Source organism: Lissotriton vulgaris, chromosome 7, assembly GCF_964263255.1.
Source record: "Lissotriton vulgaris chromosome 7, aLisVul1.2, whole genome shotgun sequence".
Taxonomy (NCBI): Eukaryota; Metazoa; Chordata; class Amphibia; order Caudata; family Salamandridae; genus Lissotriton; species Lissotriton vulgaris.
In genome coordinates, this window is record NC_141695.1 from 1,403,355,719 (window position 1) to 1,403,381,957 (window position 26,239).

Consider the following 26,239-nt stretch of genomic DNA (forward strand, 5'->3'; position numbering starts at 1 on the left):
AGGAAACAAATGCGTTTTTAACGCTTTCCTGAACGGAAGATAGTCACTGTGGCTTCTCAAGGAGAGTGGCAGGGAGTTCCAAAGTTTGGCCGCTGCAACACTGAATGAGCGGCCACCCATCCTGACTCTCTGAAACCGCGGGACTACCGGCAAATGCGCCGAAGAGGAACGGAGAAGTCGCGGGGCAGAGTACCAGGTGAACATATTCTGCAGAGGTATCGGGCCCAGATGATGTACTGCTTTAAACACCAAACAAGCGGCTTTGTACAGCACTCTCAGATGTACCGGGAGCCAGTGTAGCTCTCTCAAAGCTAGGGTAGAAGAACTAGACCTAGGGCGTGAGAGAGCCAACTTGGCGGCCATGTTCTGCACTCGTTGAAGCTTCCCCACCAGATTTTTTGGGGCCTCCAGAAGTAGCGCATTACAATAGTCTAAGCGACTTAGTATGGTACCGCGAACTACTTCCGGCCTGGCTTGGGCGGGGTGAAGGGGCAGAACTTTACGCAACATGCGTGAAAAAGGTGTCTTATTTACAGGATGGAGTTAAACCACCCACAATTTTAACATAATATCTGTAAGGTAATTGAGAAGAAAAAGAACACTGACAAGCAAAAGATAGGGTGAGCATGTGGATTAACTGACATATGACATATGAGAGGCTTTTTTACAAAGACCAATAAAGAAGGTAACGTATTCTAAATTCCCACACTGGCTATGCAAATATTTTAAATGTTGTTTTGTGGGAGGCGTTATTCATTAAGGAGTAAAAAATATTTACCTAAAAGATCACTTTGATGTCCGTTAGATGCTGGGAAAACGTAAAACAAAGCAACCCAATGAAAATAAATTATGTACTGAAATGTGAACTATATTATAGGTTCGCATAGTTGCCTGTGTGGATGCTTTAAAATGTAATACAAATCGAAACAAGCAAAGGATTTAAGCAGAAGGGAGCTGTATTGCAATGGTAATTTCACTTTTCCCAACCCTGTGGCACAGAGGAATCTATACTTTGTTCTACAGTTGTCCATATCATTTTTCAGGGAGCTATAACTGTAGTTCCCAAACTCAAGGTGTTAATCTCCAAGGAGTCCACCTCCCCCTTCATGGACTTAACTTTTTTACCGGCCCAGCCTCACACAAATTACCTCGAGCCGAAATCTCACGCTCTTGACATATATATGCAAGGCTGTGTGTAACTGTGTGCTACCTGGTCATAGCAGTTGAGTTTGCCTTTCTAAAACCTCCATGTATGTCTTATCCAAAAGAGAACTCCACTTTATTTTTCATCTCCCACTGGATGGAAATGTTTGACTCAGATCTGAAATTTATCCAGTTAGTTGAGATTTAACTGTCATTTAAATCTTACAGTTTACACACACTTGCCGCTGAGCGATTTGTAAATGAGATGAACCTTTTACAGCAATATTCCCTAATCTGTGAGTCAGGATCCACTGGGGAGTCGGGAGCTAATTTTTGGTCGGTCACGAAAGTAATTCTCTATATGTAAATGATCTTTAAAAAGATCAGCCCTGTTTGTATACCAGTGCAAAGAAGCTGGAACATGTCCCTAATTCCAGTTTTAAAGCAAAGCCTTTGCAATCATTTCAGAGCAAGAGTTTGGGTGAACCTTCCAGTATTTGCTGTTGCTGTTTTTTTTACTTCACAAAGCCATTTCAACAGAGAATCTGCTCACTATGTGGGCTCATATACAACTATACCGTGTGTGCATGACTTTCACACAAAAATTCAGAAATATGTGTGGCTTAACAGCCAGACCTGCCAACTTTGGATCTGGGGGAACCAGATTTAAGTCCCTGCGTTGGCTCATCATCCTTTGGTTCTAGATCTCTCATGCTTAAAATAAAATGCTGTCTTGCTTGCACCTATCAGATAATATAGAATCTTCCACACGGTAGCCCAAACAACACAAGCTGAAGCAGGAGACATCAACACAGACCCTTTAGAAAAGGGTTTTATTTTACAAAATGCAAGGACTCTTTCTCTTTTAGATTAAGACTTGGGGTTTTATTTCACACAATGCTCTCTAACAGAAAGGCTTTCCCAGATGCCAAATGCACAAGATTTAAATACACAAAGAGATATGTATGTTTATATGCAAGCAATAATAACACACTTGGTAAATATAATGCATGAATATTATGATTAATAAACAAGCAGCAAATATTATGAAATAAGACTCAAGCAAATATACAGGACATCCTGCAAGAGATCAGAAAACTATCAATACATCAAATAATTACTTTGGAGGTACACCTTGACTCACTCACACATCACAAAGAAAATACATTAAATGATCAAAGCCACTGGCCAAACATCACAATGGCAATAACCAAAACTCAATACTTCACCTGGTGCAAACACCGCATCTCACCCACTCCTGACTGGGGAAGCTAAACAGCCGTGGTTGAGAGCCTCAGCAACCAGAGTTCCACACTCCGAGGTAGACGCGTCCGTCACCACTCAGATTCCAAACTCCGGGTTTCTGAGTTAACAACCCTCAGCTTTAAACACACTAGGAGGTTCGGGAAAGACCTCCCCCGGGCCAGAGGAATCTTGCCAGAACATGCCAGGTTCCAAGCAAGCATTCCCATGGCAGGAAGGAGTTCTCACATCCCCTTCTCCAAATTTCGTATGTTCCAGCCTTTATCTTGAGGAAGCTCACAAAGCCTTTCAGGGTACATTAAACAAAAAACAATCCTTGAATGTGGATAACTCAAACAACTTGCAAGCGATGCTGTGCACGCAGGAAAGCTGAAGCAAGGCAAAGTAAGGTAAAAGGATGACATGAGGCAATGTCAAAGCCAATAGTAAGAAAATAATAATTCTCATCAATGTACAACACAATGTACAACACAACTGCTTATAGATTCACATACTTCATCTCTCAATGTACAACACCAAGCACATATGAGCATCACTGCCCATAACACTGCACTTTGTAACCAAAAAGTATGTTCCACACCTCTCTCTCCCTTTCATGCTTTCAAATGCACATCCCACACGTTGTATTCTTGGCAAGGCTGTCCTACTCCGTTATTGCTCCCACTGAAAGACTGCAAGATTACAAGAAGGAAACCTGTAAGAGAAACAGGCATATGCAGGACCATCGTACATCCAGGCTAGGATAAAACAACACACTATAGTCAGTTAAAATAATGGTAGTCAAAGGTCATCACATGGTGTCAGACTACAATAGTGCCTCTAGCACTACAAACGTCCCTGTGTAATGTGATCTGCTGGTCATGTAAAGCTCTCCAGTGATCTTGGGCCATGTACGCGCCATTTGAAGAAGTTTCTCATATTTTCTAAAATTACTTGTATCAACACCAAGATTTTTAAGAAGCCCGGTGAATTTTATAAACAGATACCACAGGCCAACACCCCTCACTGGAGAGTTCCAGCTCAAACTCCAGGGCAGCTCCCCATCTGCCACTTTTACAGGCAGAACAATATCTTGCCCACAGTCCAATATCAAAGGACATGGTCATGGTTGTCACGTTTATAAACAATTAAACAACTGCTGTTAAAGGAACGCAAAAAATTGTAAAGAGTATGTTATTTTGGTAATTCACAGCAATTGAAAAGCATATCTATTATAGTCACTACGCAAAATCACCCTGTTTCATATTCATTAAAGCTTGTTGGGTCACGTAGGTTTGCCAATGTAAATATTTGGGTTGTGCTTCTAAAAAGTTTGGTAAACACTGTTTTACTGTATTTCCTATAAAGTTTAGTGAAAAGGACATTTTCTTTAGCTTTGCTAATGTGTCACCTCTGGAACCACAAATCGTTGGTTATTCTAATGCAAATACTCACATCTAAGTACACATGACGCAACATATCAGCCACGTCTCTTAATTAGATAGAAACAATAAAATACCAGCTTGAATCAAGCTTCCTCTTCGCCTGAGGCTTTCAAATGAATATTTTACCTGGTCTGGGTTGTGTTCAATAGCTCCTAATGTATTATTTTTGTCCACTTTCATTTTTAAAAGATCCGATAAGAATATCAGAACAATTCTTAACTAATACTCCAACTTATTTTATCACAACCTACAAGAATCTGTGACACATATGCTCGCTTTTTAGAAGGGTGAAACGTCTACTTTACATATTCTCTGAGCCTTCAACGAAATACTAAAAGACAATATGTTAGCTCTACCCAACACTTTAGAGAGGTACTAGGTATTGTAGACATCTGAAAGGACCATATTCACTCATATTACCATATCTGCTGGTCCTACATGCTGCCATTCTGTTAGAATCAAGGTGATTAAACATTTTATAAATGTCTCTATATTAGGCCCTGGTGGAGCACCTTCAGTCTTGTGAGTGTAGGGTTCTCCTCTCACACTCAACACCACTCTGAAGTAAAGCGTTTGAACTCTTCAATTGGGTCAAATGTTTAGGACCCTGGACCACTCTCATAATTAGTATAATGAGGCTTAGGATAGTTTTCTAAACAAAATCTACCCTGGGGGTTTCATAAATTAAGGCTCTTAAGGGCCTGAAAGAACACAGCTCCCTCCAATTCGCTCTCCTTGCACTACATGTTACACACAATTTTCGGCAGCAACAGATGTCATTCTAGGCACTGAACAGCTGTGCTTGGCCGTAGACTTTTCCTCCAAGAGAAAGCTTGCTGTTAGACCTGTCAACCTGATGGGGGCCTTCCCCCAAATGTTTTGCCTGCTTACCTCCAATTTTTGCTTTATCTTTTTGTTGGCCACAGGACACTGAGCACTTTATCACTGCTAACCAGTGCTAAAGTGCATGTGCTTCTCCCCTAAACATGGTAACAATGGTGTATACACAATTGGCATATTTAGTTTACCTATACGTCCCTTGTAAAGTGATTTACCATATGCCCAGGGCCTGTAATCTAAATACTACTAGTGGGCCCAGGGCCGGACTGGGAACTAAAACCGGCCCTGGCAAAGTGCTCGGCCTGCCCCCCTGGGGAGGGGTGGGGTGGGGGATTGGGGGTGCAACCAAGCTCTTTGCCAGCGCCGGTTTCTCGCCGATTTTGCAGCTATGCTGCAAAAACGGCCCTATAACAAAAGCGGCCCCCAAACTTGCGGCCGACCAGGGGATTGCCCGGTGCCCGTAATGGCCAGTCCGGCCCTGAGTGGGTCTGCAGCACTGGTTGTGCCACCCACACAAGTAGCCTTTCAAAAATTGTCACCAGCCTGTCATTGCAAGGCCTGTGAGTGCAATTTACTGCCCCTTCGACATGGCATTTAAAATCACTTGCCAAGCCTTAAACTCCCCTTTTATCAGACATACGTCACCCTAAGGTAGACCCTCGGTAGCCCTAAAGACAGGGTGCAGTGTATCTACAAGGTAGATCATGTACTTTTAAGTTTTACATGTCCTGGCAGTGACAAATACCCAAATTCATTTTTCACTATTGTGAGGCCTACTAATACTCTCATAGAATAGCATTAGGGTTTCCTTAATACACTTTTCGCTGTAATTCCTGATCAGAAAGGAGTAGCTGCATCATGTCATATCATATCCTTAGAATGATATAGATAAATTCTCTTTAATGGTAAAGTTACGTCTAACATTATTATTTTAGAAATGCCCTTTTTGGAAAGTGGGTATTTCTCTGCTGTCACTGCTCTGTGTGCCTTGGAGCCTGTCTCTAATACACATCTGGGGTGGGTGACAGCTACACTTTGTGCATTCCCTTTAGACAGCCACAAACACAGGAAAGGTAGGTGTGACAGAGAACTCATCTGCATTCATCTGTATTCTGAAAGCTCTCCCTAGGCAGGAAGAGAGGGGAAGAGCTGACACTTACACCTGAATAGGCAGTGTCCTGTTTCCCACACAAAGGGCTTTCCCCCTACTGATAGTCTATAGCCAGGCCTGGGGTGAAAGAGTGACCTGTGCACTTCAAGGGCCTGCTTTGAAGTCACCCAGACCTCAAAGGCACTACTGGGTATAAGTACTGGGGGTCTGACCCCACCTGGACCTGTGAAGAACTCTTCCAGGAGTAAAGACTGCGGTGCTACAAGGATTGCCACTCTGCTTGGCTGCTACTCTGGAAGAACTGCTTTTCTGCTTTGTTACACCACCCCGCTGTCTGCTGATCTCTGCCCTGCTAAGGACAAGGACTGGGCCCATCTCACTTCAACCCAGAGTGTCTCCAAGGGCTTGCCCTCTGTTCAGAAGTCTCAGAGCCTTCAAATAATTCCCTCAACTATGCAACAGCACCTAGATTCTGCCATTTTTTAGTTCTGCCCTGCCAAGTGGTGCCAATCCAGTCCTGGGCTCTTGAAATGTTATTTCTACTGTCCAGAACCATCAAAATCAAAGCAGTGACAACTTTGCGCTGATCAGAACTGACGTAATGCCCTCTGACGCTGACGCAGGAGCCGATTGATTACATTGCTTTGATAGACTGCGCAGCTCAGTAATGATGAACAGCTTGGCTCAACTATGATGCAGAGTCTGCATCGTAAAGGGGTTCGTCAATGAAGCCTTCATAGCCTGCGTGGATCGGAACTGGCACATCTAGCCTTCTATGTCAACGCTTGCTCCATCCAAGGTAGTTTCAGCAGGACCTACGTGAATCCTGTTGCTGGCCTGCCCTCCATCGTGGTCAGCCTGAACTTTGGATTTACCCCGTCCAACTGGACCTAAAGTAACCCCTAGTTGCTTCTAAGCACTACATTTTGATTTAATCTAAAACAATTTCATAACTCTGGGTCTACTTATTGGATTTTTGATGTTTTTGGCTTTTTTCTTCATAAAAATCTAATTTATTTTTCAAATATAATCTATTTTTCTAACCCTGTAGGGAGTTTTTTTGTGGTGTATTTGTTGTGTTACTGTGTGTGTGTGTTGCACAAATACTTTACACATTGCCTCTTTAGATAAGTCTGACTGCTCTGTGCCAAGCTACCAGAGGGTGAGCATAGGTTATCTTTTAGGGTGTATCTAGCTTACCCTGACTAGAGTGGTGGTTCCTGCTAGTACAGGGTGCATACTCTGACAACCAGAAACCCAATTTCTAACGTATACACATAGTGGGATCCCAGTTTAAATGCTGCACACACCTAAACATAACAACAACAAAAATCTATGTTGAAACGTATACATTATTTGTGTCGGTGGGATTCACCGGTGCAAATTTTTGTGGACTGCCACCTTTTTTTCCTCCTCAGACATTGATAAAGAACAGTGGACGAAGTGCATAAAAAAAGTATGGGAACTGGTATGCTGTGTGCAATGGGGTGGGGTGAGTGAGCGTGTAGGCAGGGTCAAATGTGTCTTTTCCCTTTAGGTAACTTCATACAAAATAACGCACAGATTAAATAAAAAATTAATGCAAGTTAACTTAATCAGTGAGAAATGCAGTATCAATAATTATGAAACCTCTAATAGTTAATGCACTGCACAGGTCTGTGCCTGTACCCAGAGGGCCACAGAATCAAGTCCTGGTTGGTGCAGTGGAGAATAGTGACTTGTGTATTTCTAGAGCTACGAGGCTGCAGTCTCTGACAAAAAGCACTATGAACATGTAAGTCATTATTTTAAACACACAGTAAAAGATAGGCTTCTACAAAATGTGCAAAAATGTTTGATATAAAAAAAGTGCTTCCAAAATATAAATTTTAGTAATACCCAGACTGTAGATAGTGCAATTTTTATAACTGTCCTTCAAAAGCTCACACTTCACAGCTAAACTGGTAACTCGCTTATAATATCCTTAAAAAGAATACATTTGTGTTATCAAGTGTGTCCATTAATTAAAGCCAATACTGGCTTCCAAGCACCCTTTACATTTGCAGATTAAGAAGTAGTGCACATTCACATTTCTTTCAGGCAACAGGGATCCTGACAAGAAGGCTTGTCTAGCTGTCTGTGCCTCCCTCGGTTTCACAGCAGAGGAGAAACTCTCCCTTGCACTTCAGCTGAAGCATTTAATCTGTCAGCATTAATAGTAAAGGGACAATTGTCCTTCGACATAAAGTAGGGGAACGGCTTTACTCATGTTTAAAAAGTTTGGGCAAGTTGTGTTCCTCAGATCCTGCCCACATTGACCACTGATCAAGAGTAAAAGATGGAAAAACAAGAACAGGCCAATGAAGGAGGAAGAGAAAGACGGAAAAACAACACAAAGGGACAAAGAAGGAACCTGCAAGAGAAGGTTAAGCGGCAGGGTTCCTGGTAGTGGATTTAAGAGGCATGAGGTGGAGTCCAGTCTGGGCATTTGGTGCATCGATATTCAATAGCATTGGTTGCAGGCTTCTGCGCAGAGCTTTGCGCACCAGAACGTATTCTTTTACAAATGAAGCACTACTCAAACTAAAGTCAAACCATAACACTGGCAGTGTGTTCAGCCCTGCCAAGTGCCACACATCTCATGTTAGATTAACGCTTTTGTAATCATTTGACCAGATCGCTGCAAGGTGTGATAATGTCATGCAATGTGTGGCACTTGGCAGGGCTACACAGGATGTACAATTTTAAACAATTCAGCTGAGAATGTGCCTTTTGTGTCATGACTGGCTGCAGTCTGCACCAGTTCTCATTGCAACTCTAGCAGCAGTGGTTCGTGCTGAGGTTCAGGAAACAGGTGAAGTGTTTTCTTTTTTTCTTAAGCGATACAGCACAGCTGGGGTACTCTCTCGGCCTCTTTGTGAGAGATAGTAGTAACGGACTACAGGAGGTAACCCTTAAACCACTTGGAGACTGGGTCAGTGGTATGTAACAAACAGTTTCTCAACAAAGGTATTGTTTGGCGTGCAAGTATAATAGGCACAATTAGTTACAATGGATAAAATCAAGAGGGGTAAAGGGAGCCAGGGGGAAATTTTATGAAGATAAATTGTATTTCAATTGCTGATCATGTTGGACATATTCAAATTCATATGTACTAACAAATGAGACAGTAGCACTGCGTTACATTTAAAGGGCATGTTTTGGTGACGACGCAAGTGACAGGTGATGTGGTTTATACAGCAATTGTGATGGGCGCAAAAAAAGGTAAGTGAACTTAAAAATCTTAGTACAATTTGAGATACCCAACAATAAATGGTACATGAATAGAGAGAAGTAAGGTAGTGTATCTGGTACGTGAAGGCACCAGAAGTTTCGCTGTGGAAGTCAACGGTGTTTTAGGCCTGTAGATAAGTTAGGCCATCATCAGGATTCGGTTACATAAATGCAGTGCTGGAGATAAAGGAATATACAAATTTACTTATGTACAGAGGAACTAACAAGTGGACCAAGAAAGGACCGAAAGAAGCTCTGAGGCAATCGAGCTACTGGTGTGGGGAAGAGATATAAGAAGAAGAAGGCGCTGCTGCTAATTACCGCTTGTCTAGGCTTATATGAAAAAAGAGGTGCATTTAGGAGCCCCAGATAAATTATGTATGTGGACTTACTAAAGGTCCGAAGATGAGCTTCATCCAAAGGAGCAGTCGATGTCCGGAGAAAATCTGCGTGGAGAATTAACAGGGCCTACTACTATTTCCGGATTCGAAAGGAGGAATCCACGCCTGTTTTTTTCACGAGCCGAGAGTGAGCCGAGAGGCACGAGTGAGCCGCGAGTGGCGAGTGAGCTGCCGAACTCCAAAAATCGCTGAGACCAACGGGCCAACGCCAACACCGAGACGGTGAGGCTGGGTTGCAGGTGCCCCAGTGCCCGGTGGTCCTAGGAGGTGTCCGCCTGAGCGCCCGAGCACCCAACCAGCCCTTTATTGCAGCGGTGGTTTGGGGTGCAGCTGTGAAGGAGCTGCGAGGGAACTGCTTTGGGAGAGCAGCTCTTAGTAAGACAAACCTCCACGGAGGCAGGAGCACTCGTTGACCCCGAAGCAGGAACTAAGATTCGACCCGGCTGCCTGGCAGAGAGAGCTCAACCCGGCAGGAGGCAGGAGGCACACAAAGCGTTTTTTAATACAGGTGTGTGGCATCGGCTCCGGGCCGTGACTCTGGGCAGCAGTGAGTTGTTTGTTTGCGGTCTACTCTAGAATACGATTGAGTGGCGACAGAAGGAAGTGACTGAAGGGAGGGGAGGCAAGGGTCGTTTCAAACCTCCTCAGTGAGGTCGGAGATGGACATTTTCTTTGTCGGAGCCTCAGGGGTGCTTTTGGGGTGCTTCTGGGTGAGGTCAAGTTCCCAGTTCTTGGAGCCTCACGGAGCCACACGGAGCCAAAAGGAGCCACTAAAAGTCAACCTCGTCCAGGCCCATTTGCCGCTGACTGCGTGCATGAGAGCGTGGTGCACAGTGGAGCACGGCGGTGGGGCAGGGTGTTCCCCCTTGTGTCTTGCGGGATACACTGGTGCGACGTGGAAGCAACAGTGGTTTGCTGAGGGTGTCGGTGGGAGCTTGCGAGAGCCAGTGGGCATGAGTCTCGGATGCTTCCCAGTGTAGGAGCCTTGTGGCTTTACAGAACACAGTGGGCGTTGCTCTCTGGCGACTCGTGTGCAGTGCTGCGTTGGGTCGTGTCCATATTGCCACATTGTTGTTATATATATTGTGCCCAGAGCAGCAACAGAGTGGAGAGTGGAGAGAACACGGCCCGAGGATTCAAACCCTTGGTGAGAGACAAGAGAATAAATAAGTGCAGTGTCTACCGAGTGCTTCCCCTAGCTGGCCCTGCGATTCCTTGGTAGATTTCTAACCCTTCTACTTCCTCACCCTATTCCACCCTTGTATTTTCCCGCATGTGGAAAAGCAGCAAGAAGTAACAGTCTTCTAAGTCATCTAAGTATTGGTAATGCCATCTAGGTGTTTGCGCTCAAATATGAAATCAAAATTAACAGTTGAGTCAGAAAGCTGTAATCTGAACAAAAAGAGTACCCTTAAGCTCCTTAAAACCATTTGTCGCCGGAGAAATGAGGATCACCTCTCACTCCTGAAAACATACCCATCTGTGATGTCAATGTTTACCAAAGGGGTAAGATTCTCAAAGCGAGGTAAGAGGTTAAAAGAGGAAGAGATAAAGGAGGTTTTAGGTGACGAAGTGATGGACACCTATGTAATAGCAGGGAATAGGGTGGAGAGTCGATGTATAAACACGGAAGCTCCCTTCCCCGCTGTAATCATTCATCAGAATTATGGGGGGTGAAATTGGTGTGTTACAACCTCCACGTGAATTCGATGTACGACAAATAAAAAAGGGAGGGTAGCTTTCCGGAAATGGAAATTGACTCATCGACGGGCAAAGTAGAAGGCCCTCCCCTGAAAATGAATGCTGAAAAAAAGGAAGCCACTATATTATCTCCTCTGGCAGGATTGGTAACCCTCTTGGATAATTCAATAGGCATGCAGAGATCTGTGCCTGGTTTCCTATTGTCTCAATCAAGTGATCTTTCTTTTAAAGCACAACAGCGGATAGAATCCAGCCTCAGATCTGGGCAGGTGAAAACGGAAGATTATACCTTACCGGACATTGCTAGGCAAATGGAAAAGAATGCAGATCTAATGACACAGTTGAAAAAGACTGGCACATTGGAGATGGATCCAGAATTGTACCCGGTTTCTGAAGTGTATCCAGCTCCAGCAGGAGCTCAAACACATATGCCTACTATGTACAGCAGTACGCCTATTATGTATAGAGGTACACCTACTAATCTATCCCAAGCTGCTGACTTACTAGACCTTTCTGTTGAAAGGATATCAGGAGTCTCAGTGGTTAAGGGGGATGATAAAGGGGAAGGAAACTTTTTGAACATAAGTGAGAATGCTTGGACGGGGGGGGATTATGGAGATTTTTTATGCATTAGAAAGAACCCTCTCTGCAATCTTATCTTTGCTGGAAAAAAGCACATTAAATACTGATCATATATTGGAAGTTCTCTTGCCCATATTGGTAGGGGTTCAAGATCTTAAGCAGATTAGGCAAGCCCTAACGAACCCAGAAAAGGCTCCTTTAGTATACAGTCAAGCACGTCAAATACACAATGGGATGCAAAATAGTGATACAATATCAGTGGAGGGGGAAATAAAAGAAATGTTTGTGGGTCCTGAAAGTGCTTCTCCTGAAGGAAAGCTAATTATAAGCCCGTTTCGAGCTAATCTTCACGAGAGTGCACAGGTCACTACAATAATGGAAAACTTAGAATTAAAGGTACCCTCAACCCCTAACCCATTACGTGTTTACCCATTTTAAAAAAAAGTAATTAAAAAAAATTCAGTCTACAGGCACCTGAAGAATCAGCTAACATCAGGAGAGGTCTCGATAGTGAGTAAAGGTAAAGCTAAAAATGGCCGCAGGGGGAAGAAGAAGATGAAGAATCGCCGTTTCCCGAAACGTGAACAGAAAAAAACTGCGGTTCCATCTAGAAAGTGAAATAGCAAATAGCACTACATCCCCATCTATCATAGAGAATATGAGGACTCTGGGTCAAACTACACTGAATGCGAGTAAAAACATGGGCAAGACAATGACATTCAGCCGAATAGCTCAAATTTAGTGTTGATCGCCCCTTCGAACCAAGAGGGTCAGGAAGAAAGTGGGCTAAATCATGACAAAAGCAGTGTCCTTATATTAAGAAGTATATTGGATAATTTAGGTGACCCTGTAATAGATCAAATTTAGCTCCTGGAGGTGCCGTACAGCACCCCTGTGGGCAGGATCTGTCACCAATGAGACACGAGTCCAGCCAGGGGATAGGTGGGGGGTTGGGAGTGACTACGGCTGTTAACAGTAAAGAGGGTAAGTTAGAAAGAGATTTATCGCTGGGACAACCAGGTATCAATCAAATAAGGAATACTGGTACAGGCGCCGGTCAAGTGAGTAGGGTTTTAACTTTTAGCTCCCTGTTCAAAGCTAAACCAATGCTATTGAATAGAAGCGCCCTCCTTAAAATACTGACTGAAATAGAGGATCTGGGGTTAATCACCAGCAAAGATGTTGAATTGGTATACTTAGATTGGAGGAATGCACCCCCTAGAACTAAAGCTACTTTCTCATCAGGGGTAGTGTCAGCACTGGTTTTAGCAAACATCGATGGTTTTAGGAAAAGAGGAATAGACGTGATCCCTAGTGTAGTCCCTTGTAGTGTTCCGTCCGAAAGTCTTGGAAAAATGTATCAGGCGCATGGGAATGGCTCCACTGAGTATGGGGGTGTAAACACCCACATAAAGTATGAGGATATAGAAATAACAGTAGGAAGAAACACCGGTGTTAGAGAAATCAATATTTCAACACCTGAGGTTCGCTGTGTACCTAGTGCAAATGGGGAAGATGAGGTAAAAAAGTGGAGCTGGGTTGCAGGTGCTCTGAATGGGGCAAAAACATCCACCATAAAGCCCACAGAGCGGGGGTAGCCACTTGGTGAACATCATATCATGGAATGTGGTGGGTTTAGGAAAATCAAGTTATAAGCTTAAAGCTTTAGTAGAATTAGACCCCAAAATAATCTGCCTCCTGGAAACGTGGGCGGGGGAAGAGTTCCAGTTTGAAAACTTTTATGTGTACTGTAGCACAGCAAAGAAATCTGTGCACGCAAGTGGAGGCCTAGCCATCTTACTCAGTTGCGACATAGCATGGGACCCTGTGATCCTTACGCATCCCTCAAATTGCTGTATTTCTGCAAAGCTGAAAATAGGGGAAGATAACTTGGGGCAAGCAATGTTTCTGTTATTGGTAAATGTGTATAGTCCCCTGGGGAAGGCGTCTAATCCATTGGTCGACTCCATTTGCACTTTTGTGCAAAGTTTAGGTAATACTGAAGAATGCACACGTATAATGATGGTAGGGGATTTTAATGCTAAGCTATGTAATAGTGCAGTCTTGTCTTTCTCTAATTCGGACCTGGAGGAGGTTTGGGCTATCCCAGAGTCTGTATTTCCGGCCCAATTAAAATCTGATAAACGTTGCTTATCCTTTTTGCAAAATCTTAGGAATCTAGACCTTGTACTGTTAAATAATAGATTCCCGGAGGACTCTCCCGCTGCTTACACCTTTAATGGGACATATGGCCACTCTTTAATTGACTATTTGGCAGTCTCCTTACAACTGTTTAGTGCATGCACACAGTTTAAGGTACTCCCCACAAAGTTGAGTGACCATGACATTCTAGAGGCAAACATGGTTATAAAAATTGAGAAGCCTGAACTCTGGAATCAGAGGAATGAAAACTCACTTATTCCCGACATAATGGCCGTACTTGCTGGTCATATAAGTTGCGTCCAAACTTTAAGAGGGTTTTCAAGAATATTGCTTTTAGCCCAAGTCAGGAGACACCGGTTCCGAGGTATGAGAGGGTTTTGGCAGCAATTAGAGGATTAGGAAGGAATAAGCAAGGTGCGAGAGTCCCCCCAATAGCAATAAGACCATGGGAAATTAAAAAATTGAACAAGGAGATTAATGGTTTAATTAGAGACCAATTTAGAGAGCCCAGGTTACAAAGGCAGAGAGCGATATATAGGCTACAACAGGTTCGGAAAAGGAAAATAGCATCAGATCGGAGGATGACTGAAGACGAAAAATGGGTTAACTTACGAGAAAGGGCTTTATCTGGGGATACTAGAAAGTATTGGGCATTGATAGCAAAGTTTTGTGATGGGAGAGAAAAATCAAAACCCATTTTAATCCCAGAAACCGAATGGTTTGTTTATATTTCCCAGCTTTATGCGCCAAATCACTCAGTTGATCAGATTGAAGAGGTCGTCAATGCTTCACTAACGGGGGGTGATGTGGGAGCACCGACATGTTTGGAGATTGAAGGATACATTAAAGGGGCGAGATACTCTAGTTCAATGGGGCCAGATGATGTTCCTGTAGCCATAATAAAACAGGACAGTGATGATTGGTCAACATTTTTACATCCGTTGTTAGTCCACTGTTACAATGATGGGGACATCAAACAATCTTCGAAGGGAAGTATATTAGTCCTGTTATATAAGAAGGGCCCTAAAAACTCCCCAGCCAGTTTTAGACAAATTTCCCTTTTAGATGCAACGGGGAAACTGTTTGCAAAGAGTATCCTTGTCCACTTGCAAGAGTGGGCATTCGGAACAATTATATCCCCTTGGAACAAACAGGATTCGTAAGAATAGTGGCACACTGGATAACATCTCTATTTTGCAAACCTTAACCAAAAAATATCCAGTGGGTCGGGGGGGGGGGGAACGTCGTTTACGACGCAACTTTTAGCACGCAGTGCTATTACAACGCGGTTTTTAAATCGCATTCTATTACAACGCATGACTCTGGGGGGCGCTCAAGGATAGGGAATACTTTTAATTTACTTTCCAACACCTTCCCTAGTGTCAACGGGGACTGGTGTTGGAATAGTAAATTAAAATATTCACTATCCAACACCCCTTTCTGTTATGCGTTGTAAACGAATGCGGTATAAAAACCGCGTTGTTACAGCATGCGTGCTAAAAGCATGCGTTGTAACAACATACATCCGTCGGGGGTCCTATTATACTCAGCCTTTATTATACTCAGCCTTTATAGATTTCTCCACAGCGTTCAATAGGGTAGATCGGGGGACGCTGTGGAGGAAATTGGTTACAATGGGGAACCTCCTAAGATTAATAATTGCTCTCCATTCCTTGACCTGGACAAAAGTTTTATTGGGGGGGATACAAGCCCTCTCAAAGAAAATAAGAACACATAACGGGCTGAAGCAGGGGTGCCTCCTGGCCCCTTTACTCTTTTAGATTTACATCAATTATCTACCGAGTAATGTAGGACAGAGTAAAGGGGACCCTCCTCAACTAGGTAACCTAAAACTGAGTTGTCTGTTATATGCAGATGATGCAATAATAATGGATTTAACACCAATTGGATTACAAAGACGACTGACCGAGCTAGTTAGGTATACAGAAGAGTATTTTTTTTAAAATAAATATTTTAAAAAGTAAAGTTATGATTTTTAGTTATCAAGGCTGTAAGGTCAGAAAAAATTTGAATTGGTTTCTGGGAAAGGAAAAACTGGAAGTAGTAACCTTTTATCCATATTTAGGAAAAATATTTACTAACAGGTGTTCAGCCAATAGACAAATGGATCATTGCAAGGGTAAAGAGATTTCACAAGCCTCGGCAAGTGGAGAAGTGTGGCTCACTGGTTAGAGCAGGCAGACCCTGAAGCAGAGGTCAGACCCGGGACCAGGGTTCAATTCCAGACGCGGCAGGGTCTTGAGCTCAAATGTCCACGGACTCGATAATTCTCGCTTCGGTGCCTGACCTAATCATGGGTTCACACTCTGGGCATTAAGCTTGCTTAATCTCCACAACGGCCCCCCGCGGTGGGATGCCTGGCTTTCACCTTGGGGATGCCCTGTAGGGGCTATCTTACAGGGAAAAGCCAGGACGGGTTCCCAAGGCAAGCGCTTAGAGACCCCTGGGTGATAAGCGCTATATAAATCCAATATACAATACAATACAATTAATTGCCTGTAGACGCAATGTGGGAAAAGACATTTCTCATATATTATTTCAGTTTATAAAATAAAGATCCCACCGACTCTGAACTACGCTAGCGAAACAGTAGATGCGCAAGAGTGGGCCAAATTTGAGAAAGTGGAAGGAAAGATCTGGCGCCAAATATGTAAACGAAATCATGCAGCGCCGATTGCAGCGCTTAGACTCGAATTTGGTCTCCTTTCCACATATGGGCTATCAATGGCCGCGTGCTTAAGGTGGTGTAATGCTCTGATAAATGGGCAGCGTTGCACAGGGAAATATTTGTAAATATGTTGGGAAAAAAGTGCTATTTTTAGAAATTACTTAAAAGCATTAAGAATGTTTGGTTTAGATATGGACGGGGCAGCGGTTCTATGTAAAACAGCCTTAAAGAAGATAATTAAGAAAACAATATATGAGGTTTCCCGTGAAAGAGATTCTAAATTGTGCTCAATGAACAGAAGTCTGGATTGTATTGTTGGGAGTACCATTATTAAAAATCCCCAACCGTATGTCTTATGGAACCTGAAACATGGAGTACGTATGATGATCCTGTTATTAAGTATGAATTTATTACCCCTAAGAATTGTAACAGGTTCCTGGGAGGGTATTCCTAAAAATGAAAGGTATTGTCAGCTATGTCATTTTGGTATACAAGATTTGTTTGTGTGCCCTGCACTCCACTCAATACGACGTAGACATTTAAGGATTGGTTTTTTAAAGTATAACATTTCCACAGCAGAACAGGCCTGCAACTGCCTTCTGTCCCCTCCATCCGAACTGATGTGTTTTAAATTTTTTCGCTTTTTTAAAGAATTTTTAAATATTTTTTAAGATCATAAAATGTTCTTGTGATTTGAATGTCTATAGCACTTGTATTCTGTGTATGTGCATTTTTTAAGAAACTGTATGGCGCTAGTTATTGCTGGTAAGGACCATTCTATGTGAATGCACAGAGCACTTGCGCTTTATTGTGTATTTTATAAAAATACCCTGCTGCTAGGGGTGGTTGGGAAATACTTTCCCAAAAAGTTGCACAGAGCAGTTGCACTTTTTTCGGCGCGTTAGTCGCCTTGCTCAAGTTCTTACGTGCACTTTATAAAATACTTTTTGCTGCTAGTTAATTGTTGGTATAGAGTGTTCCATAGAGGATGCTTAGAGCATTAGCACTTTATTGCGCACCTTATAAAAACTTTTTGCTGCTAGTATTAATTGGGATAGCTTTTCCAAAAGAAGACGCACAGAGCACTTGCACATTTTTCTGACTTCAGCCCTTAAGGTTAGGCTCTTATGTCTACAACCAAACATGTACATCTTTTCAAATGTTGTGTGTTGTTTGATAATTATTTTTAGATTATAACCTTATATTAATTTTCCTGCGTACCTTACTTAATCAGGTTTCTCCGATAAACTATAGTGTGCTGTATCTGAAATAAGCATGTATATGTTGAAAAACCACCTGCATTGTAATTAAGTTGACCACCGCAGAGTACAGTTTAGTGAATAGAAAAATTATCTCTTTCAATTGAATGCTTTTAGAACAGAATTAGCTTAAACAATCTGTATAAATTGGTAATAATCCATATACGGCAACTTTATTACCTAAAGCTCATGTATTTTTTTATGAAAAAGAGAATCTGTAATTTTATTTGAATTTTGGGGTGTATGGAATTGTGTTTTAATTATGTATTTTATGTGGAATTCTTCGGAATTCTAAACCATAATAAATAAATAAATTGAATTGACTAAATTGAGCAACAGGGGGAGTATGCAGGGGGACAAGGAGAAGAATCAATTGACCCGTATACTCACAGAAGAAGGGGATGCAACTAAATTGCAGGAACTTGGAAGGTAATCTGTGGAGGAAGCAAGAGGGGGGTCTGCTAAAAGTGTTGATGCAGTTAACAGCAAGGAAGGGGCGCATTGCACTGGAGGGGGATGCTCGAGGCATCAACCGCAGGGAGAGACCGGGGGCCGGGCGGTGTACGGGGTGCGGGGAAAGGTAGCAAGCATGAGGTCTATAAAAGTGCTTAGGCCTATGTCGGAGTGTGGGGAGACCGGTGATAGTGTGTCCGGATAGGGTCTCTAGATCTGGGGCAGCGCGAGTGAACTGGCGATGTGTCGGGTTTCGGAGAAGGGGAGGAATGGCACCCGGGTGACGGCTAGAGTTCACAGGGTCTGGTAGTAAGGGACGCCGAAGTAAGAGCGATATTTGCACGGCAGAGGAGGTGACAGTGTGTAGTGCGGGTCCCGGTGGTAGTCCAAGGTGGGGGGTATAACGTCCGCGCTAGGGGGTTAGCGTGAGGGTGTAGGCGCAGGGGTACTTTAGGCACCGGATGACTACTTGAGTGCACATGGTCTGGTTGTAAGGGATGTTGGAGTAAAAGCGTTAAGCACGACCGGAGGAGGTGGCAACGTGTAGTGTGGGTCCCGGTGGTAGTCCAAGGTGGGGGGTATGACGTCCGCGCTAGGGGGTTAGCGTGAGGGTGTAGGCGCAGGGGTACTTTAGGCACCCGGGTGACTACTAGTGTACATGGTCTGGTTGTAAGAAACGCTGGAGTAAAAGCGTTAAGCACGACCGGCGGAGGTGGCAGCGTGTAGTACGGGTCCCGGTGGTAGTCCAAGGTGGGGGTATGACGTCTGGGCTATCAGGTTAAAGTGAGGATGTAGGCACAGGGGTGCATACTGGATAACTACAGGAATGAATCACGCACGCCGGCAAGAGATGACTGTCCCTTACTACTGTGTGGTTTGGTTATGGATGTGCCTTGCCCAGTTAGGGTGCTTCGTCTACCCTGTCTTGTGGCAGGATGGTAGGAGCACCTGAAGGGCGGTGTTTCCGCTATAACACCCAAAAGTCGCTGATTGTATTGGATGCCCACCACAGGGCCACTCTGGGCCAAAACTTGAGTTTGCTTGCGAGAAAGTGTAACTGATAATCGTTGAATGCCTCAAACTTAACTCCGATAAAACGGAGGTGATGACATTCGGGAGCTTGAGACCAACATGGTCCCCACAATGGTGGCCACCGGAGTTGGGATCCCCCCCCCAACCGGTGGTTAAGGTCCGCAACCTGGGAGTCACCTTTGATAATAAACTGACTTTCCACCATCACGCCAATGCCGTCGTATCATCTGCCTTCTACACCCTCAAAAAAATCAAGAAACTCCTTCCTTACCTACCACAGTCAGCCGGCAAAACACTCATCAGCACTTTAGTGTTTTCAAGAACAGATTATTGCAACTCTCTGCTTCTAAATGCTCAGGAAGGAGTTCTCAACAAACTCCAGACCGTGCAAAACGCAGCGGCCAGAACCTTACTTTCAATTTCCAAATTCACATCTGTCTCCCACCACATCAAAGAGCTCCATTGGCTCCCAATCAGGAGCCGAATAAAATTTAAGGCTCTTTGTATAGCCTATAAGACCCTTAATAACTCAGGACCTAAGTTCCTAAAAGAAGCTCTTCGCCCATTGGAGCAACGCAGGACCCTTCGATCCTCCACAGCCTTCATGCTGCACGTCCCTCGGACAAAAAAGGCCACTTGGGGAGACAGGTGCTTCACTACAGCCACTGCTAAATTGTGGAACACCCTCCCACTCCATATCAAAACCGCTCCTACGCTCCTCAAATTCAGAAAAAGCCTCAAGACATGGCTTTTCTCTTCTTCCTAACCCCCGTCATATTGTAGGGAGTTCTGTGATCACCAGCGCCAAGACACCTGTATGGGTATTTGCGCGCTTTAAAAATAGCAAAAATAAAATTAAAATAAAATAAATAAATAATTACACTGAAATTATGAAAATGTCACACAAATTAGCAATCTGAGACATTGGCAGGTATGTTTAAGGTTCATCTATGCAAACTCAGCTAGCAGACACAAATGTTCTGGCTGTTTGCCTGTATTTTACTAAGATATACCCAGCAGGAAGAGTTTATAGCACAGTGGTGCTGTGAAACAAGGCTCCATTCATTGGAGCAGGGGCCACCGGTGGTGGGCTTCTCCTTTGCCTCTCAGGACCGATAACAATGTTAGTCATTTACTAGAGCTGACTTCGCTGGCTCGCACGCAACTGTGACTTGAGGCAGGATGCATCTTGGGAATTGTAGTTTCCAGACCTATTTATCGTACTGATGGCCAGCCTGTTTAGACTAACAAGGCCCGCTCTAGGGCGGTGCAATCGGTGCCACCGCACAGGGAGCTGACTTGGGGTGGGGGCACCACGTTCATCCTTTTAAAAGCACCTGAAGCCACTGACAATGTCCCAGAAACTTTCAGGCATCAATAAAAATGACAACTCAAGTGATTAATGTTCTTCCTGGAGAGAGACTGGAGCTTTGTCTAGTGAAAGTTTTGACTCATTATAGCGCAGAGTTAATTTGCCTGCTGCAAAGAACGTGTCCCATTCACATCACAACCTGTATCTAATATACTTAGGTCAATGGGTTACCACTTTTGTCAGAGATCCTTTTGTTACTTGCAGTTTAAAAGTTAAAATCCTGATATAGAGCAGTGAGCTACTAACTGCCATCAAAGGTCTGCATGCAAACTGCAAGGACAATATTAGACTAAATATTTTTTGCCCAGTTCTCGTTGTCCTAATATTGCTAAAGGGGTTAATTTGGGAAGAAATCAATTTTAATTATTAAACAAAAAACCCTAACAATAGTGTTACATTTTAAATTCTGAATTTTTTGCTTTTCTAGACCAAGGACTCCTAAACTACACTGCCTATCAGTATGGATGAAATGCGGCTCCTACTTGTAGGCCTCTGTCTTATGTAACATTTCCTATATACTGATTTACACACCAATGAATGATTGAAGAGGGAAGATGGCCACCAGAGGAGGTGCTCCGAGATCACCTCCTGAGGGACGGGATCGCCTTCAGGGAAAATCCAGGGTTTCCCCATGTCCAAGACCACGCAACAATCAGATTCACCGCAATGGATGCTCCACACATGTATCGGCGATTTCTTGCCGTGGAAGGAGAATCGAAGCAAACGAGCAATTGACTTTGTGCTGCCGTGGTCGCCTCATCGGATCCGACGAGCCCTCCCGAGGCAGCTCTGAGATGCGGCGATCGAAGAGGGTGTCGGAGGGGTTGTGTCACCGAGAGAGGGCTGTCCCGGTTTAGCAGCGGCTCCGCAATGGACAAGAAATCTACATTGCGAGACCTCATAGGATTTCTCGTTGTTCCCACCAGTGCCATTGAGTCGGCCAGAGGCAGTTTTGAGGAACGACGATTGGGGTGAGGAGTAGGAAGGGTCACGTTGCTGGGTCAGGGCCACCCCTATATACCTCGGCTCCTGGAGACCCCAGAGGCAGGACAGGGTTGCGGGGATAGAGAGGAGAGAGGACCACGCACGGCAGGACCAGACACAGCAGCACCAGGCACGGGAAGTTAAAGAGAGCTCCTGGTACCGCTCGCAGTGAGGGGCTTGCCTGCGCCCCCTCACCCTCAGCTGATGAACAGGCAACGAGAAGGGAACAGGGGAGAAGAAGGAGTCTGAAGCGGATTGAGCGCACCGGATACATGGCGCTGGATCCACCCTCACACACCTCTTACCACCAGACCCAGGAAGTCTACAAAGGACTTACGATGCCGCGCTGAGCTCTACCATTATTCTGCTCCATCTGAGAGTCCTGGCTGGTCGTAAATGTGCAAGGAACTGGCACAGCACTGAATCATACGTAATTAATCACAAAGTGGGGACAAGAGGACCTCCATGTAAAATATCAAGGTGAGACAGCCCTCCCCACTGCTGGGAATATGCTCCCATGATATGGCTTCCAACTTCTTTGCGTCCTCAGCCATTTTGGGAAGAGCACTCAACTCTCCTCCACAGCCATCTTGTCATCCTCTCATCCACCACTGTCTTTTGTTGTCTCCCGCACCCTAGCCAGGAGACCCTGACCTCTTGAGTAAACCTAGAGCTCCATCTGGTGGCCACAAGAGGAAATGCAGGATATATTGCTTTCTGCTAGCTTATACTACAGGTCCTCGAATCCACACTGCCTGTTTGTGGGGTCCAGCTTAGAGCTCCTACACGGTATCTAAAATTAAGATACAGTCTTCCTGGATATGCTGACATTGTGAGACAGGACCGTGGAATGCTACTGCCTTTTAACCAACAGCGATTCTAGTAAAGAGACTAAATCAGTAATGGGCATTCCCTCATTATTAAGACCAATCCACACCAGAACAAGATGTAAATGCACAACTAGCTTGTCCTCCCACCGATTCATTTAGAGCCGAACCCTCACAGTCATTAACTATGCCCCCGCCAAACCCCACCCAGAACTCTAAACTCATGCCCCCACCAAACCCCACCCGGAACTCTAAACTCATGCGCTACGGACCCAACTCATGGTCCATAAATTACCCAGATAATCTGACCAGCAATGCTAAAAAGAACCTAAAACACAGAACCTTAAAACAATGCCCAGAAACACTTATTGTAGACAACTACCACACTGTGACTAATGGCAAGACGAAAACTAACTTCATTTTCTACACAAATCGCCCAACTAAGTGGAAAAACACCTTCCCACTTTACTTTAAAGTCGCCAAGTCAGTAAACATTCCCTATGGTGAAACAATCTCCACTGCTGTCTCCCCTACCTTTAAAGGGGAACTCGCAATCTCCATCTTCAGAACAGGAAACATTCTGATACAGGCCAGGGACCCGCACCTCACCACTTTTGATTGACACTTCGCAACATTACTCTCCTCTCCAACTCTTCAGGACCACCTAACACAATCTCCCATATCCCCCCACCCTGACAGCTAACCCTGAACCAACCCAATCTCCCACCCCAGATGACCCACATCACAACTCTTAGGCATCCACCATCCCTAATTATAACTTCACTACCCCTATCATCACACTCCACAGTCAAACACCTATTACAATGGCTCCAACCGGTACCATCAGGTCCAGCAAATGCACAGTTATGAAACACCACAAGGTGGATCCTGAGGCAAGCAGATCTGACTCAATAAACAATCTTTCCGTTAATGAACTCACTACAGATACCCCCCCTCGACTTCTGGTGTCCCGACTCTTCCCTCGCAAACTATCCCCAATTCCACTAATGCCACTAATCCACCCACCCAAATCATCTCTATATCCAATGCCACTGATAAGCCCTTGGACACTGACCCCCCTCAAACCACTGCATATGCACCCTCTCCTGACCCACCACCACATACCCGAATAGCCCTCAGCCTAAACATTGCTCAGTCCTCGCCCTTGGACACAAGATGCACAACACCTCCACCTAACCCCTTGACCAGAAGCAACAACGACCCGACTCCTCATGTCCAATCTATCCCCACTCCTAATCCCAATGATGCCTCTCAATCACACAACCTACTACTCTCTCCTTCCACTGACTCTAGTCATACACTGCCACAGATGAAGGCATTATGCCCTTTCAGCGCACTTACCCACTTATTGACCCGAATGCAGCAGAAAATAGACTCCCTAGCGGCGGATATCCTACACCTACAACAAGACCTCCCCTACCGGATTAAGCCACCTTGCTCACACAATCAGGGTAGCTTCACACCTTCCTCCCATACAACCTCGTCCATGACCCTGCCTGGTACACCATGGCCCACTAACCCTATGAGGAATCAGGCTCATCGACCAAACCAAACTGTCTGCCCTATCTCAGAATGAGAAGCAGAGGAGATGAATGATTCGTACCTCACAATAAGTCAGAACACGGCCCCTTTTGCAATCCCTTTTATAGTGAGCACAAACAGAATCCCGAGACCTGCCAACTCGCCAAGACCCCCTGCTCTATACACGTCTATACATACAGAACACACCAGCACTGAGGCTCCCCGTCCTCTATCATGCATGCTCCTCAACTGCAGATCAGCAGTACAACACGCCACAGATATTGCTGAAGTTATACTCACGGAAGAGATAGACCGCATTCCTCACAGAATCCTGGCTCAATGACCATTCTACCCCCATCCTAGACCTTCTCACCCCCCCCAGGCTACAACATCATCAGACACGACAGACAGATAAAAACAGGTGGCGGCTTAGCTATCATTTACAAAGAAGGAATACAATTTACCAGATTAAAATCCACGGAATACCAAACGCTTGAGTACCTAAGTGTTGAACTTACAATCAAAGGCACCACGCCCATCAAATTTCACACCATCTAGCACCCTCCCGGTGAACGTGCCATCTTCACTGAAGAACTAGCCGACCTAATAACTCCCTTCCTGGGTGACTTCAATATTCACTGGAACAACCCAGAAGACACCACTGCACAGAACCTCTGCAACCTGCTTGAAATAACCAACCTCAAACAACTTTGCAACCGACCAACACACATCAAAAGGACCTACACTGGATTACCATCATCACCAAAAATGAGCAGGTCTCTCTGAGATCTATTTCTCCCATTGACTGTTCTGATCATCACCTCATACTATTTAATATTCACTCACATGTCAGAAACTAACCAAAACGATCGGACAAGCCAAAGCACTGGACCAGGAACATCAACGGAGTCCCTGTAACCGAACTGGAATCCAGGATTCATGCCCACCTACAACCACAGCATCTCACAGCCCACTTTAATTCCACAATAACAGAGGTGTTAGATCAAGTAGCTCCACTCAAACGCCAACATTTCATATCTACCAAATCTAAATACTGGTTCAATGTAATCTTAATAACGAAAGATGACAACTCAGGCAATCAGAAAGGACTTGGAGATTAAACCCATCGACTCTCCACCTAGCGCAACTTAGGTCGACCCGAAAGGCATATAAAAAACACATCTTTAGAAAAAAGGCCTCGTTCTTTCGCGCCCAACTAGACCAGGCAAAGAATAGACCTAGAGAACTCTTCAACATTGTAAATAGTCAAACAAACGTCACACCCCCGCAAGAAATAATAGCCACCAAGGATCGATGCGAAGAAATCACCAGCTTCTTCACAGATAAAGTCACAAAAATTGAGCAATCCTTCATCCAAACCCCAAAGCCTCCCTCCCCTGCAACCTGCCCTTTTTTAACCGCTCCTGACCAAAAAGATCAAAATCATACCACGGACAACCAGGCCTGCTTCCAACTGAAGAATGGCGCTAATTGGTCAAACTTCGAACTCATGTCTGAAATAGAAGTCCTCAATATAATTGCCAGCTTAAAGCCCTTTTCCCACACTTTTGACCCCCTCCCATCCAAAATAGTAAAAAATCTCAACCACATCATTGCCCCTTTCTGGACAAAAATCATCAACTCCTCTCTCGCATCAGGTTGCATCCCAGACTCCCTACAACTAGGGAAAATCACCCCTATATTCAAGAAACCAGGGGCCGAACCCAACGAGCTTAACAACCTCAGACCTATCTCCAACCTTACATTCCTAGCTAAAACATTAGAGAAATGTGTTCTCCAACAACTCAACAAACATATGGACGACTTCAACCTGCTGGACACCTTTCAATCAGGTTTCAGGAAAGGTTGTAGCACTGAAACAGTGATGCTCAATATCTCAGACGATATCCACGTAGCCTTAGATGAAGGTGAGGCCTGTCTCCTCATCCTTATTGACTTATCAGCGGCATTCAACACAATAAACCATCCAGCTTTACTTGAGACTCTGAAGAGGTGCTCTGGCATTAATGGCACAGTACTAAAATGGTTCACTTCCTTCCTTCAGCACCATTCCCAAGAATGTCCAACACCTCAATGCCACGCTAACCAAGATCCAAACCTGGTTTAACGCAAACCATTTAAAGCTGAACCCGGACAAAACGGAATTAATACTGTTCTCTCCGAAAAGTAACCAACGATCT

The 26,239-nt window shown here is 44.4% G+C and overlaps 1 protein-coding gene across 1 annotated transcript in view; it reads left to right on the top strand.

Moving 5' to 3' along the window:
* Positions 1-26,239, top strand: part of LOC147705723 (coronin-1A-like) — a 227,440-nt gene that overhangs the window by 171,911 nt on the left and 29,290 nt on the right. The gene's annotated exons all lie outside the window — the stretch shown is intronic.